The sequence below is a fragment of the Pieris napi genome, chromosome 15 (genome assembly GCF_905475465.1).
Source record: "Pieris napi chromosome 15, ilPieNapi1.2, whole genome shotgun sequence".
In the NCBI taxonomy this organism is placed as follows: Eukaryota; Metazoa; Arthropoda; class Insecta; order Lepidoptera; family Pieridae; genus Pieris; species Pieris napi.
This window is the reverse complement of record NC_062248.1, coordinates 2,225,301-2,239,558: the sequence shown is the minus strand read 5'-3', so window position 1 is coordinate 2,239,558 and position 14,258 is coordinate 2,225,301.

Genomic DNA, 14,258 nt, shown 5'->3' with positions numbered 1-14,258 from the left:
AATGTTTTAACTACTAATATATTTCAAACCCCTAAGTGATAAGGGATGTCCATTCCAAAAAAAAAAAAAAAATATTTTTAGACAAGTTTTTTATTTTTTTATGATACAGCATACAAAAATACACACAACCCCTAATTTTCAACCCTCTACAATCAACCCCTTTTTATTTTTTATCCACGCATTGCTTCTCTTCACTCTACGTTCTTCAAGATAACGCCGTACCATTGCTGACCATAAAGGCCGGCAACGCATTAGCGAACCTCTTGGTGTTGCAGGTGTCCATGGAAGGCGGAAAACAGTTAACTTTAAGTGAGCCTGTCCCATAAAGAACGAGCAAGTGTAAATATACGAAAAATCAATTGAAGCAGTCTGGGTTCAAACGCACAACCTTATATTTGTTTACCTAGACAATGTTATATAAGTAATAATTGTTAGTATTTCATGCAGTATATGTGATATGAACCACGATCGCACTCGCTAAATGAAACTCTAAGTGGAGTTATAAATTTTCCATTCCACTAATATTTGTCGAATATGTGGTAGACACATACAAAATTACAAGGCGAAGCAAGCTTTTAACTAACGTTCGTCCGGCTTCTTAAATCTATCTGCTGATATAATACCTTAATCAAAGGTAATAAATACTTAGTAATACGTAGTATACTTAGAAATACTTAGTCTACTTAGTAATACTTAGTAATACTTAGTAATACTTAGTAATACTTAGTAATACTTAGTAATACTTAGTAATACTTAGTAATACTTAGTAATACTTAGTAATACTTAGTAATACTTAGAATACTTAGTATACTTAGTAATAATAACTTAATCAAAGGCTTAACGCTAACTAACGATCACCGAGTCCTGGAAAAACATCTGGCTGCTACCTTCGACTTGCTCCTAGCTTCAGGAATGAGCTTTTCGCAACATGCATGATCTTGGAAAATAAACTCTTCAAACTGCGTCCACCTGACACCTATAAATATGCATCAGTAAGTTTTAAAATACGACGATAAAACACATCGGATCAGCGCATACAATCGAATAAAGCTTTAATGATAACAAATTGAGCGAAGCCGAAATACAAACTCAGAGAGTTAGCCCGTGTCTACATTGTGTTGTTCTCTTTTAATAAAATAATAATAAATCAATGGCGCTACAACCTCTTTAAGTCTTGGCCTCAGATTTCTGAATTTGTTTCATGATCATTTTTTTAAATCTAATAGGCAAGTGGGTGATCAGCCTCCAGTGCCTGACACACGCCGTCGACTTTTTGGGTCTAAGACATGTCGGTTTCCTTACGATGTTTTCCTTCACCGTTCGAGCAAATGTTAAATGCGCACATAGAAATAAAGTTCATTGGTGCACAGCCGGGGATCGAACCTCGATTAACCGACTTCAGGTATGAGAGTCGCACGCTGAAGCCACTAGGCCAACACTGCTCGCTCTTTGCCTGTTATAATATTTTTTTAAATATATAGAAGTTAGATGCATGCATAATCGTTACCAAGTTTAGCTAACAAACAAAAAATTTGTTCTACAGGAACAGAAGCTAGTTATAAATAACACGTAACGTGTGATTTTGAGTTTTTTTTGTTAATTATTTATGCACTTCTTGTACTCTACCCTCTGTATGTGTTTCTTTTTTATTGTTCCACATTAGGGTTGCCTGGAAGATATCTTGTAAGCGATAAGGCCTCCCGTTGCCTTTTAACTTTTGTAACCTGCTTTTTTTAATTATGTTTTTGTATAAAGTAATAAAGTATAAATAAATAAATAAGTATGGTAACATAAATAAAAGTTTAAAATTCAGCTAAATCCTAGAAGAGGAAGATGCGTTTGGCTTCACCAAATGGCAACGATGAGCTGGTTTACAGCTCCCCCTATAGGTACAACGTCGGGAAACCTGTACAGTGAAAATTTAAAAAGAACAAACACATAAATGGCGCTAAGAAAGTACATATAAAAGACTAAAAGTTCTGAGTAAATGGGTTAGTTAAATGAACACTTATAGTACGGGAGGTAGCAACGTTTTCGAGAAAGAATTTCAGGTCAGCTGATTTTGTGATATGTCTTCCTTCTTGCACTTCCGGTTAGAGTCTGGGCAATCTGGCTGGCGGTAGCGGTTGCGTTCATTAGTGCGCATCCTATCTGTCCAGGTAATAATCCTGGATTTTAAAAGCATTTTAAGAAGCGTAATTTTTAATTTTTCGTTTTTAAATACGTCTACCTGACATACTTTTTTTATTGCCAGACATTTTTCACGTTGCTAACTATGTGCCAGACGCGATTTTAAGTTTTATTTTTATAAAAATTTCAAAGCATTTTAGAATGTCTGTAATTTTAATATTATGTTATTTAAATATAAGGAAAACTGAAAATGAATTTGCCAGACATTAATTCGGTTGTTAAGTCTTGAATTAAAATGATAAAGTTTTGCAGTATGATGAAGCATTGCATTTTAAGAAGCGTAATTTTTGATTTTTCCTTTTTAAATACGTCTACCTGACATACTTTTTTTATTGCCAGACATTTTTCACGTTGCTAACTATGTGCCAGACGCGATTTTAAGTTTTATTTTTATAAAAATTTCAAAGCATTTTAGAATGTCTGTAATTTTAATATTATGTTATTTAAATATAAGAAAAACTGAAAATGAATTTGCCAGACATTAATTAGATTGTTCTCCACATTTGATTATTAATTAAATTGATTATATACCCTAAAATATTAATCTAATCAAAATAAAAAAAAACTATTGTTAAAAATAATATAATAAAATAAACGATTTATGTCAAAGAAAAAATGTACAATATAACAACCCCTTATAATCAATGTAGGCAGAAAACTAGCGCCATGGAGTTTTGACTCACGACAAATTAAATCAATTAAAGGAAATCCGCCTTTTTGTCCTGTCCAAAGTCCAATTTGTCCAACTTAAGCTGACTTTTTTTGCTCTTTGCTGTTTTATTGCATCCACTTAGTCAGAGATTAATTCTCATTTTACTCAGTCTATTTTTGTTTTTATTCCCGTAATGTAATGTCTGGAATAGGTAGGGCCCTTTGCTCTGTCCTAACACTCGATCGAATAAAATCTAGTTTTAAAAGCAGTCAGACAACTTTATATACAAAAAATTAACATTATTTCCAGTGGCCTAAGATACTGCCTTCTAGACGTATAATGAATTAACAATGAATGTTAAGTGAATGGGAATAGCAAATACTATATTATTTACTGACTTAAAATAGCTGACAGGAAGCAATGAAAGATTTACATGGCGTCGTTAAAATATAAAGGTTGGGGTAAATATTAAATTCAGCATAGTTGTGTGTTTCCTTAGAGAAAAAACAATTTGCGTTTTTAAACTATAGTTTATTTAAATTTAAATTACGAAATTTGAAACATTCGTAAAACTTCGACTAAAAACAGCAGAAAAACGGGACAAAAACTTTGAACAAAAGCTCAGATGCAGCGACAAAGTTTGTAGCTTTATGCCAGTTCTCGTTTGAGGACATCGCTTTTTTAGGTCTTTTCGTTTTAAACACTTTGAAACCGTTTTTAAAGTTTGCGGCTATGTTAGATGTTACATTTTCTATTCTGTAATGGTTATTCTGTTATAAAATACATAATGTATAAGTTTTGTACCGCGGTAAACGCTGGTTGCTTTTCGTAACATAATATGTTAACATGTTATGTTATTGTTATGTTAATATAATATATTACCTTCCTTAATAAATGAATTATCGAACGCAAATATTATTTTAATTTGACTAGGTTTTCCTGTGGGCATTCACCAAACTATAAAACTGACACAAAGATGAACTGAAAGGTTTATATTATTGAGTATAGAATATATATTAGCAATCTCAAAAAACATAGTCACATTTTGTATAGCATATAAATATCGGGGAAATTGTATCTCTTGGCACAACTATCTTGATATATCTTTAGAATGGGAAATCCAGATGTAAAAACGTTCGTTGTTTAGAGAAAATTTTAATATAGTTTAATGCTAAAAGAGTACTGACGATACTCCAACAATTGTGGCAGGAATCGGTTATATGGAAAATGTCAACATTCATCTGAGATTTGGATTTAAAAAAAACTAATAAAATTAAATTTTGTAATGAAAAAGTCTTCGGTGATTAAAAGCTAACAGATCTTTGCGATAAAGTCATTAATCTTGCTGAGCTCTCTGTTCTATAAGCAGATGTGATCAACCTTTTCGTATAGAGTAGGTTGTCTACTCTTATATTATAAACGAAAGATTTAATTGTTTGTCTGGATTTTTAAAGAAAACTTCGATAATGTAACCCAAGGTGAAGACAATACCAATTAAGCTCCCTATATCGCGTAGCTGTGGAAACTATTGACAATAGCGCAATGCCTTAGACATTGCACAAGTCAAGACTACTGTGTCTCAGAAGACATCCACAAAAAAGTAGGTCCGCGATACCACACATTATATACGTCGGAGTAATGGCACCGGTGTCAGCTGTCTATATGTCACAGAGCTCATAAATTGACAACGACAGTGACTAATCAGTTTGAAACCTTTAATACAAATCGAATCAAATTTGCCAATATTACTAGATCTACAAATTAACGACTATTTGATTCAAATTGTAATATTATTCATGCAATTATTTTATTTTATTTTGTCAGAGCAATGGCGTTAGTGTCAGCTGCTATTGTCATTAACAACATCAAAGTCAAATTAGTTCACCACCACCACTAGTTATTTATTTGATTTGCCAATGCTGCTAGATCATTAAATTAATGACTATTCAATGGTCGATAATAATAGTGATTTTGATTCAATGATTAGAAATAGAAACTTACAGACAATACTAAAGTAATAATTTGACACTCGTTTCTACGACTGCCGTTTGTCTCTGTAGTTGATTCGGATTCTGTTGCGGAACGAGTTCACGAAATGGCAACAATGTTCAGCAATGTTGACGTCTTGTCTTCGATTATCCGTAGGTTCAAATTCAGGTCGTGCTTTCTCGTTATTGTGCCCATCTTCTTTTCTAGTCGATTCCCTTTTTCATTACTTTTGTCTTTACCTCTCACTTCGTCATATATATATAACCAGACTAGTAGACTCGGCCAAGCGTTGCTGTGGCTAAGGTTTTTGTTACAGATGTTAAATAGTATCTTATGTGAAACGTTGGTACTTTCAACACAGCGCGGCGCCATCTGTTAGAATTGTGATTTGTGACTATCAAATAATAATTAGCAATAAATTAAAATTGCGACTATAATTTGAGATCTAAACTATCCTATCTCTCAAGTTGGATTGAACTGCACATGGTATGCAAATTTGATTGATATCGGTTCGGTAGTTTAGGAGTCCATTGAGGACAAACATTGTGACACGAGATTTATATATAATCATATAAATAGCAGTAGCTTACGCATACAATAGGTATGCAGCAGGCACGGGCTCAAGAGTACTTGAGAGACTAGAGATGACATGTTCCTCGCAATCGGACGATAAAATAGCATTATATAATAATATTTTTCCTCAAGGTAGATTTTTAATTGAATTGGTTGTTTATTTTATCTATATTTAAGTTTCTGAATAATTCAGTTACATATGTATGTGAATGCGTAAAGCTACAGCATTAAGAAATTTTTGTTACATTTTATATTTGTAAAATTTTTTATATTTTGTTTAGTAAGGTTTTAGAAACATTGAATCGTGAACCAAGTGTTTACGACATCTCTAAGTGTCGATAAGAAAGATATCTGTGAAGAAGTGGAAAATGGGCGCCATTGAGACGCTGTATATTTGTTTTTGTTCGAAGTTTATAAGTACCATTAGATGTGATACTTGAGTCTCTTCGTCAAGGAATATTTGCTATCTGAGGCTAATGTAGAAGCTTTTATTAAAATCTTATATTATTTATCTATAGTATTTAAATAGTTTTATTAATATTTTGATAATAATATTATAGTTATAGATTATTTTATTATTCATACTATACTGTTTTTAGTATGGTGTCAAAGTTAATTTAGTAATTTCTCAATGTATAGAACGTACGACATGTGGTGCGAATTCATTGTTTAGTTTCGTTATTGGGATAGCTAGACAGAAATGATTAAACAAAGCATTATTTTCTTTATTCCTACATAATTATGTATTTCAGTGTATATTCGCGAATGCTTGGCGGACCCATGCCACTTCTTCAATACGAAGAGTCACCTCGTAAATGTGCTGCGATATTGTGGGCTACTCGATTGTGAGGAAGTTGCATGGTTAGCGCTGCGCCTACTAAAGTTCTCATGTTATTTTCATACTTGTATATCATATTTAATACCCTGGTTCCGGGTAAAGACAGGCATATACTAGCTTAGCACTGTCTGTTAATGTATTTCAGTTTTTATTATAGGTATTAGTATTCTATCAAAAAAAATAAAAATTTCATCCGCATAACTTTGCTGGCTGGACGTCTTCCACGGCTTCCCAAGCCATTTTCTTTTGCGAACTAGCGAACTGTGAAATTGATTCCCGTTGCGACCTCCAACGGTTTAAAGAGTCCTTCCTCAAAGGCCGGCAACGCACCCAATAATGTGTGTCCATGGGTTGCGACTACTACCCTTTTTGGGAGTCTCATACGCTTGTTTGCCCTTCTATGATATAAATAAAAATTATATATAGATTTAAAAAATCTGTCGTTTTTTTATTAAAAATCTTTTCCATTCACATGGTGTTCAACAAAAATTGAGCTTGATTAGGGCCCCTCGAAATTATCCTATAAGATGCACCTTATTGGATTAACTTCGACTTTGATGTCTGTTTCCAAAGGTAATAAGAGAATGCTTTGTGAACTTAAGTTGGTTCTGCATATTTTATATATTTGCCGCTTCTTAGCAAAAATCAATGCAATTAGTCAATAATAAAGGAGACAACGAGCGCCCTTATCACTTCCGAGGGATCTCCTCCCGTCACTATGGAAATAATAATTATAATTATTTATAAAATTAGAAATAATAAAAAATAATTATAATTATGTCATTATGTCAAATGCGCTCATAGAAAGAATCCATTGGAGAACAGACGGGGATCGAACCTGCGACCTTAGGGATGAGAGTCGCACGCTGGAGCCACAAGGCCAACACTGCTCTGAAAACAATATTGTATAAACACTAAAACAGGGGGTTTAGGAACCTAAAGAGGTTGTAGCGCCACTACAACGATTTATTTTATTTACATATATTGTTTAGCTTTAAGGCTAGACATTCCCAGGCATCGATGGGTTTTCTATTAAAGCAATACGGACTTGTATAATGAAGACAACGTGAAGGTATCGTAAAGCATGTATGTCAGTCAGCCCAAATCTGTGTGTGACTGCTAACTTGCCTATTTAAAAATTGCATTTGAAGATATTTCTCTGCCCATAACACAGTCATTTACGTTACGACTATACCGGTTGTCTTGACTGACCGCAGAGCCATCTACAGGGCCGAATTATTACTAAACTATCTGCCCAATAATACGTGAAATCCAACCACAGAGATCGTAAGTTATTGGATTGGTTACATTTAGTAAATATCATGTACTCATATAATAAACTGTTTAATAATTATTAAGTTTTGGGTTTAAATTCATTTTCGTTCAAGTTCTCTCCACCAAAATTCAAACAACACTAAAAATTTTATCGTGCGCTCTCTCTACCTGCTCTCAAAGGACGTACAATGGATGACAAGAATTGGCAATAAACTCTCACACTCACTCACTCCACAGCCTCTGCGACCGAAGAAGTGTTTTGGCCTCCGAAATGAGAATCTTACAGCGCCACCGCCACATCATCATAATCTTTCTTCCTGAACCACCTCCCGCCAAATGCTGGCTTTCAGCTGCAGCGGGTCTTCCTCCACTCTATTGATCCATCGATACCTAGGCCGAACTACAGGTTCCCGACTTCTAGTCCGGCTCACGTAAGTCTTCTTCACTGTTTGCTGTTTTACTTTTATGAAAATTTATCCCGCTAATAAAAACAAAAGAGGCTTCCTAGAACCTCAAATCTGTTAAAAACTAGATTTTCGAAATTTTTCAATTTTCTTAGCGGGAAGTTAAATAATATGAAAATAATAATAATAATTAAACATTCTTTTTATTTCCTATTTTAATTCGCCCAGCAAAGCGGGCGGGAAACGGCTAGTACTTTATATGTATTAACCATTTGATATCCTAAGTACACGGACAAGCGATTCTGTAACTCACTTTTCGAACTCACACAGCGAAAAGTGAGTGAGTTCGCTGTGTGAGTTCGAAAAGTGAGTTACAGAATCCCAAGGCAGTAGCCAGTTCTGTAACCCATGCTTAGTAAATCGATTTGTCTCGTTGTTAATACTGAGTTGGCCCCTGTTAATACCACCTGTTATGAACTTTTGTCTAATTTTGAACATTTAAAATAGTTATTTGTGATTGTGCTTATATTTTTTTTTTAATAGAACGAGGGGCAAACGGGCAGGAGGCTCACCTGATGTTAAGTGATACCGCCGCCCATGGAAACTCTCAATGCCAGAGGGCTTGCGAGTGCGTTGCCGGCCTTTTAAGAATGGGTACGCTCTTTTCTTGAAGGTTTTCTTCTACTGCAGAAATTTTTCATTAAATAAACTAATATTTTTAATCATCATGGTGCTAAAGCCTCCAGGGTTTTATCCAGGTCGAGTAAGAACCCCCAGTTACTTTGAGCAATCTTTGATGATTTCCTACGAAATTTGTTCTATATAATTCAATATAATATATAATTTTTAATTTTATCATCTGTTGTGTCTGAACTACTGAAAAGAATAGCATAACCAGTGTCGTTTTTCTATTATCGCCATCGATTTCACCATTGCTATCATATTCATCTGTAAATAATGAAATTTCAATTACATACAATCAAAACAAGATAACTGATACAATGTACGTGATAACAAACAGAATGTTTGATTTAGAATGTTTGCTCACAGAATATCGATCCTGCAATATACAAATGTAATGTTTACCTTGTGTTTGATAATTGAATTATTTGCTATTTGTGTAGTTCTGTACATAAAAGGTTGGTTTGTAAAAATTAAAATTACGTTTATATAATATTACGTAACATAATATTTCGGTTATACGTTTTACAAGATGTGTTGGTTAAACGATTTTATTTCTGTAATAAGTACATATAATTAAATTAAATAAACCAGTGGCGCTACAACCTTTTTAGGTCAAGGCCTCACATTTTTGTATCTGTTTCGTAATCAATCAATCTAATTGGCAAGTAGGTGATCAGCCTCTTGTGCCTGACACACACCGCCGACTTTTTTGCCTTTTTGGGTCTAAGGCCGGTTTCCTTACGATGTTTTCCTTCACCGTTCTTGTGTATTTTAAATGGGCACATAGAAAGAAAGTCAAATGGTGTACAGCCTGGGATCGAACCTACGACCTCAGGGATAAGAGTCGCAAGCTGAAGCCACTAGGCTAACACTGCTAATATATATATATATGAAAACGAATAAAAGGTAATAATTAAAGATCTAAGTTGGCGCCTGGTGGATAGTTCCGGCGACCCAGAGCTGGTGCTATCTTCGCTCAACGAATAAGTTTCGCAATACAGCGAGGAAATTCTGCCAGTGTTAAAGGTACACTGCCACAGGGACCAAACTTCTGAAACTTGTTTTAATTTTCTGTTTATTAATTTTTAATTATTTTTATTATTACTATGTATAAATGGTAACAATTTTGTAAATAACTTACACTCTTCCTTTCAAGAATCTTACTTTCTATATTTACGCGAAAGTAATTCATACAGCTGTTTTAGCGCTTAAATCTAAGTTATCATGTTTGAGTCTGTTGCTTGTAGTTTAAAGCTGCTTTAACGAAAATAAGCGCGAATTTATTATATTACTTTACTCGACGTTTCGAGGAATTTTCAGTTAACGTTCGTTGAGCAAGAGAATGACTGTTTGTTGTTTTTTTATGATGGGGCAAACAAGCCCCAATAATAAATTATTAATAATTAATAATTTGAATTAATTTTCGACACTTAGGGTCTGTTTCACAATGTACGGATAAGTTCTACATAAGTTCCAAATTAGCTATTTACTACTTATTTGTAAGATAAACACTATTGTTGCGTTTCACGACTGTCAGGTAGCGCTATTCGTCACATAAAGTCCATCATAAGTTATGAGTCCGATGAATGTCAAATAGCACAATTTATCTTCCAAATAATTTATGTGTTGCATAGCTATTTGGTACTTTATCCATACATTGTGAAACAGACCCTTAATATTTTAATGGCAATTAAATTAATTAAATTCTTAACATATTTTCCTTTTTCCCTTCCTCTATGTCTCGGAAATTGAAAGTTTTAGATTTGTATAAATATGAAAAAGACTTAAAAATTACTTTCCTAAAGAAGTTTCACTTCTGACATGTGTACTATGTACGCACGCACCTTTTATTAAAGTTTGAAGGTTGTATCCACTGAAAGTCGAATCCACAGCTCGCAAGTTCGCAAAAGGAAATGCCGAGAGAAGCGGATTGTGAAAGACTTCTGTGCCATATTTTTCGTCTTTAGAGCAACCCACGCTTTTCCACAATAATACCAGTGTTTTTTGTTCATTACCATTTTCAGCCTAAATTAGGAATTATTTTTCACTTTTTAGTTTGATGTGCTTTAAAAGCGTGTTTTTTAGTTTTTTTTAACTATTATTTATTTATTTAAATATGTGGTGTAAGTTGTAATCTCACTTTCCTTACATGAACCATTCTTCTAGTGCGATGTTATCTAAGAATCATTACAACTGCGTGCAGCCCTGCCATAGTGTTGGGTTATAAAACGTAGGGTTGCCAAAGTTTGAAAATATATTGAATGTGGCACATTATAAGATAAGCGTGTTCGACGCTTTAAAATCCATAAAAATATAATAAGATTTACTAACTCACGTGGCACTATTGAAACAGATATGCTTGTTGTTCCATTTTGTCCATGTGTTTCCATTAGTATAACTTTTACATATTTATTCAGAAATTCAGTTCAAATGAAAATTCTTAAATATTTTGAACGTCATGTCTATTGTAAACCGATGCTGTGGTGATGGAGGAATAAAAAAAGTGGACTAACCCTCACACTAGGGTCCAGAAAGTTTAGAAAAACTCATCGTGACCGGCTGACCAACCTCGAAGCCGATACCCTACTTACTGGACTGACTAAGTAAAGGCACTTACAGCTCTTACCATCACCCAGGTGCAGAGGCGTGCCGAAGACAGGAGAGAGTGGAGGAAGTGTGGCGCCACTTACACAACCTTCAGAAATGAAGGGTGCGACTGAAGAAGAATAAAAGCCATAAACCCAAGAGTGACAACCCTAGTCACCAACGTTTTTGCTAATCGTCCATCTGAGTCGGATGCATCGCTTGAATTATAGCGACGCGATGCAAATGTGTGCCGACATCTAAATGAAAATCGCTATTTACACGCTAATTACGCCAGATTTGTGCATTGTGCTGGGAATACGCTGACACAACAATAGAAAATATATTTCCACGGATAAAAGGATATGCTACTGATGAATAAGGATTAATCTCTCTCTATCTCTCTTTTCAGTCGGTAGCTCATGTCTTAAGGTCGTGGTCAGTTTGTGATCAATCCGTTTCCACCTTTTTCTGTCGGTGCCGGTCTCTTATAAAAGTTCTTCTTCAGTCGCACTCTTCGAAAGAAGGAAGGATTTCTGAAGGTTGTTTTGGAGACACCGCACAACTTCCTCCACTCTCCCCTTGGAAAAACCTTCTTGGATGGTTTGAGAAACAAGTATTCATTATTGTAAGGAAGTTGGTGGTGCAAAATTGTAGCTACATTCCCCTCTGTCATTCCTTTTTCCCAGTCCATATTTTCCCACAACGTCCCTTATGTGATTATCTTGTACTGTGCTTCCAACCTTTGCGATATCTATTTTGGGCAGTAATCTTACTGTATCATCCAGCTGTTTATAGAATTCCTCTTTGACTTCCTCAGACTGACTTTCTTTTATAACGATACAGTGTACAGTTTTGAGGACGATGAGTCCTTTACTTGATCGGTCCATCTGATAGGTGAACTGCCTGGTGTTACCAAACACGATCAGTTCCTCCAAGTTCTCATAGCCTTAGCGCAAGGATTAATAAAGATTTTGAATATTCTATAAGACAATATGTGTCATACGTGTACCCTTCTCAGTGACATACCTGACTCGTGACGCTGTGCTCGACCGTTCGGCTTCCAATCGCTCTAAATAGTTAAGCAGCCAACTTAATAGGCTACTTACCTACATTCCTGGGGAGTGATGAAAGAAATACCAAATGTTTCGTTTGACTGTAACGGGTCAATAGCATCACTACTGAATGCATTACACGCGATATGACGTCAGTTTGAGTAGGTATTCACAATGAAACGCTACGTTTTGTTTTATTCAACTCACCGCTGGTGTTAGAAGTCCCGTGACCCTAAATGGACCTAGCAATATATTTGTGCGTCGATTTTTTTTTTTAAATAAGTTTAGTTCATAATTTAGCTATGAATGTTAATAGTTTAAAATGGAATACTTGATGGTGCTTCTCCATAATACTTCCACTTTTCAAATTACGAAAAATAGGTGGCTTCGAGCTGTCAAAACTGACATTGCAATGACTTAAAAAAAATCTTAAAGTTGCGAAAACTAATTGTTAAAGTAGTCTAATATAAATAACTAAAAATAGTTATAAGATCACACTAGGAGCTCTGGGATTATATTGAAATTTATCCAACGAATTGACGTGGGCAAAACCACAAGTTTCACTACATTATAAACATAGCACGCATCAAGGGACATAGTTAATCTCAATCAGCACTTGCTCTCTGTGACATTGCAGTAATTTTCCCGCTCGTTGACGTAGAAAACACATTTGACACGATCCAGGAATCATGGACCATGATGCAATGTTATTAACGGTAGCAGTTAAGTCTCAACATAGTTCAAATGTGAATTATCTTCTAACGTGCGTGTAGTTTCATTAATAATTACAAAAAGAAGGCAGAAAATAATAAACGGCACAAATATCTTACCTCCAACTTCGATTTTGTTCCCTTTGGAGTAAAGACTCTTGGGTTCAAGTGCACAGGCGCTAATTAAAGATTTAAGTTGGTGCCTGGTAGATATTACCGGCGACCCCAGAGCTGGTGCTAATTCCTGTCTCAACGAATAAGTATCGCAATACAGCGAGGAAATGCTGCCAGCGTTAAAGGTACACTGCCACAGGGACTAAACTTTTTAAATTGGTTTAAATTTTCTTTTTAATAATTTTTATTATTACTTTGAAGGTTAAGAATATTTTTTTTAATAATTACTACTATAAAGTTTATCTTAGAAATATTGGGGTAAAAACACGCATAAACGTACAAAGGTAAACAATAGGACTTCTGAACACCTACCATTAGTTTTTACTCACAGACTCTTGTGTCTTCATATATTTTATCTGTGAATCTATTCTAGAATATATCAATATTGTAAGCCTGAAGCCTTCTTGTATAAAAACAAAGTAATCAATACAAGACCAATTTTAACATTGCTAATTATTTTTCTAAACTGTTGTATTTGTTTTTCAAAACAATTTAAAAGTAATGGACAAAGGAGCTTACGTGAAATTAGGCAGTGAAGTAGAAATTATTTTTGTACTCATTAATATCCCAATATAATATAGCCAATGTAAGTAAGGGTTATCCTATGAATCTTTTGAAGGAAACGGAACAAAACGTCTGCTTTGTCAGACATTTCCATCATTACCAATCTTTGACATCACGGTGTACGCTTCACTTGTCACTTTCAAAGCGCAAAGGGAGGATTTTATTGTGCTCACTGACTTTTGCCTTGTCGTAGGGTCGTAGCATATAATAGAAATCTTTAATACACGAAGTACACAAAAAATATTACGCAACGTGTATATGTCACCGTAAAATTGTAAACACCGGTAGGTTGTAATCTATCTCGCGAGATTATGAACTGTCGAATGATTGTGAACCTCAAATTTCATTTCCAACACTAACTTAGTTATCATTCAAACTGCACTTCTTTGGTCAATCACAGATTAATTTTACTTCCCAACAATTTCATATAACTAATTCTAGAGCTTTCAACACGACATCAATTTAAATTCATCAAAACAATCAATTTACATTCGACAACAAACGAATTAACAAACATACAGCACAGTTCAACCAATTAGCGCGCGAGGTCCGATCCGAGTGCGTCGA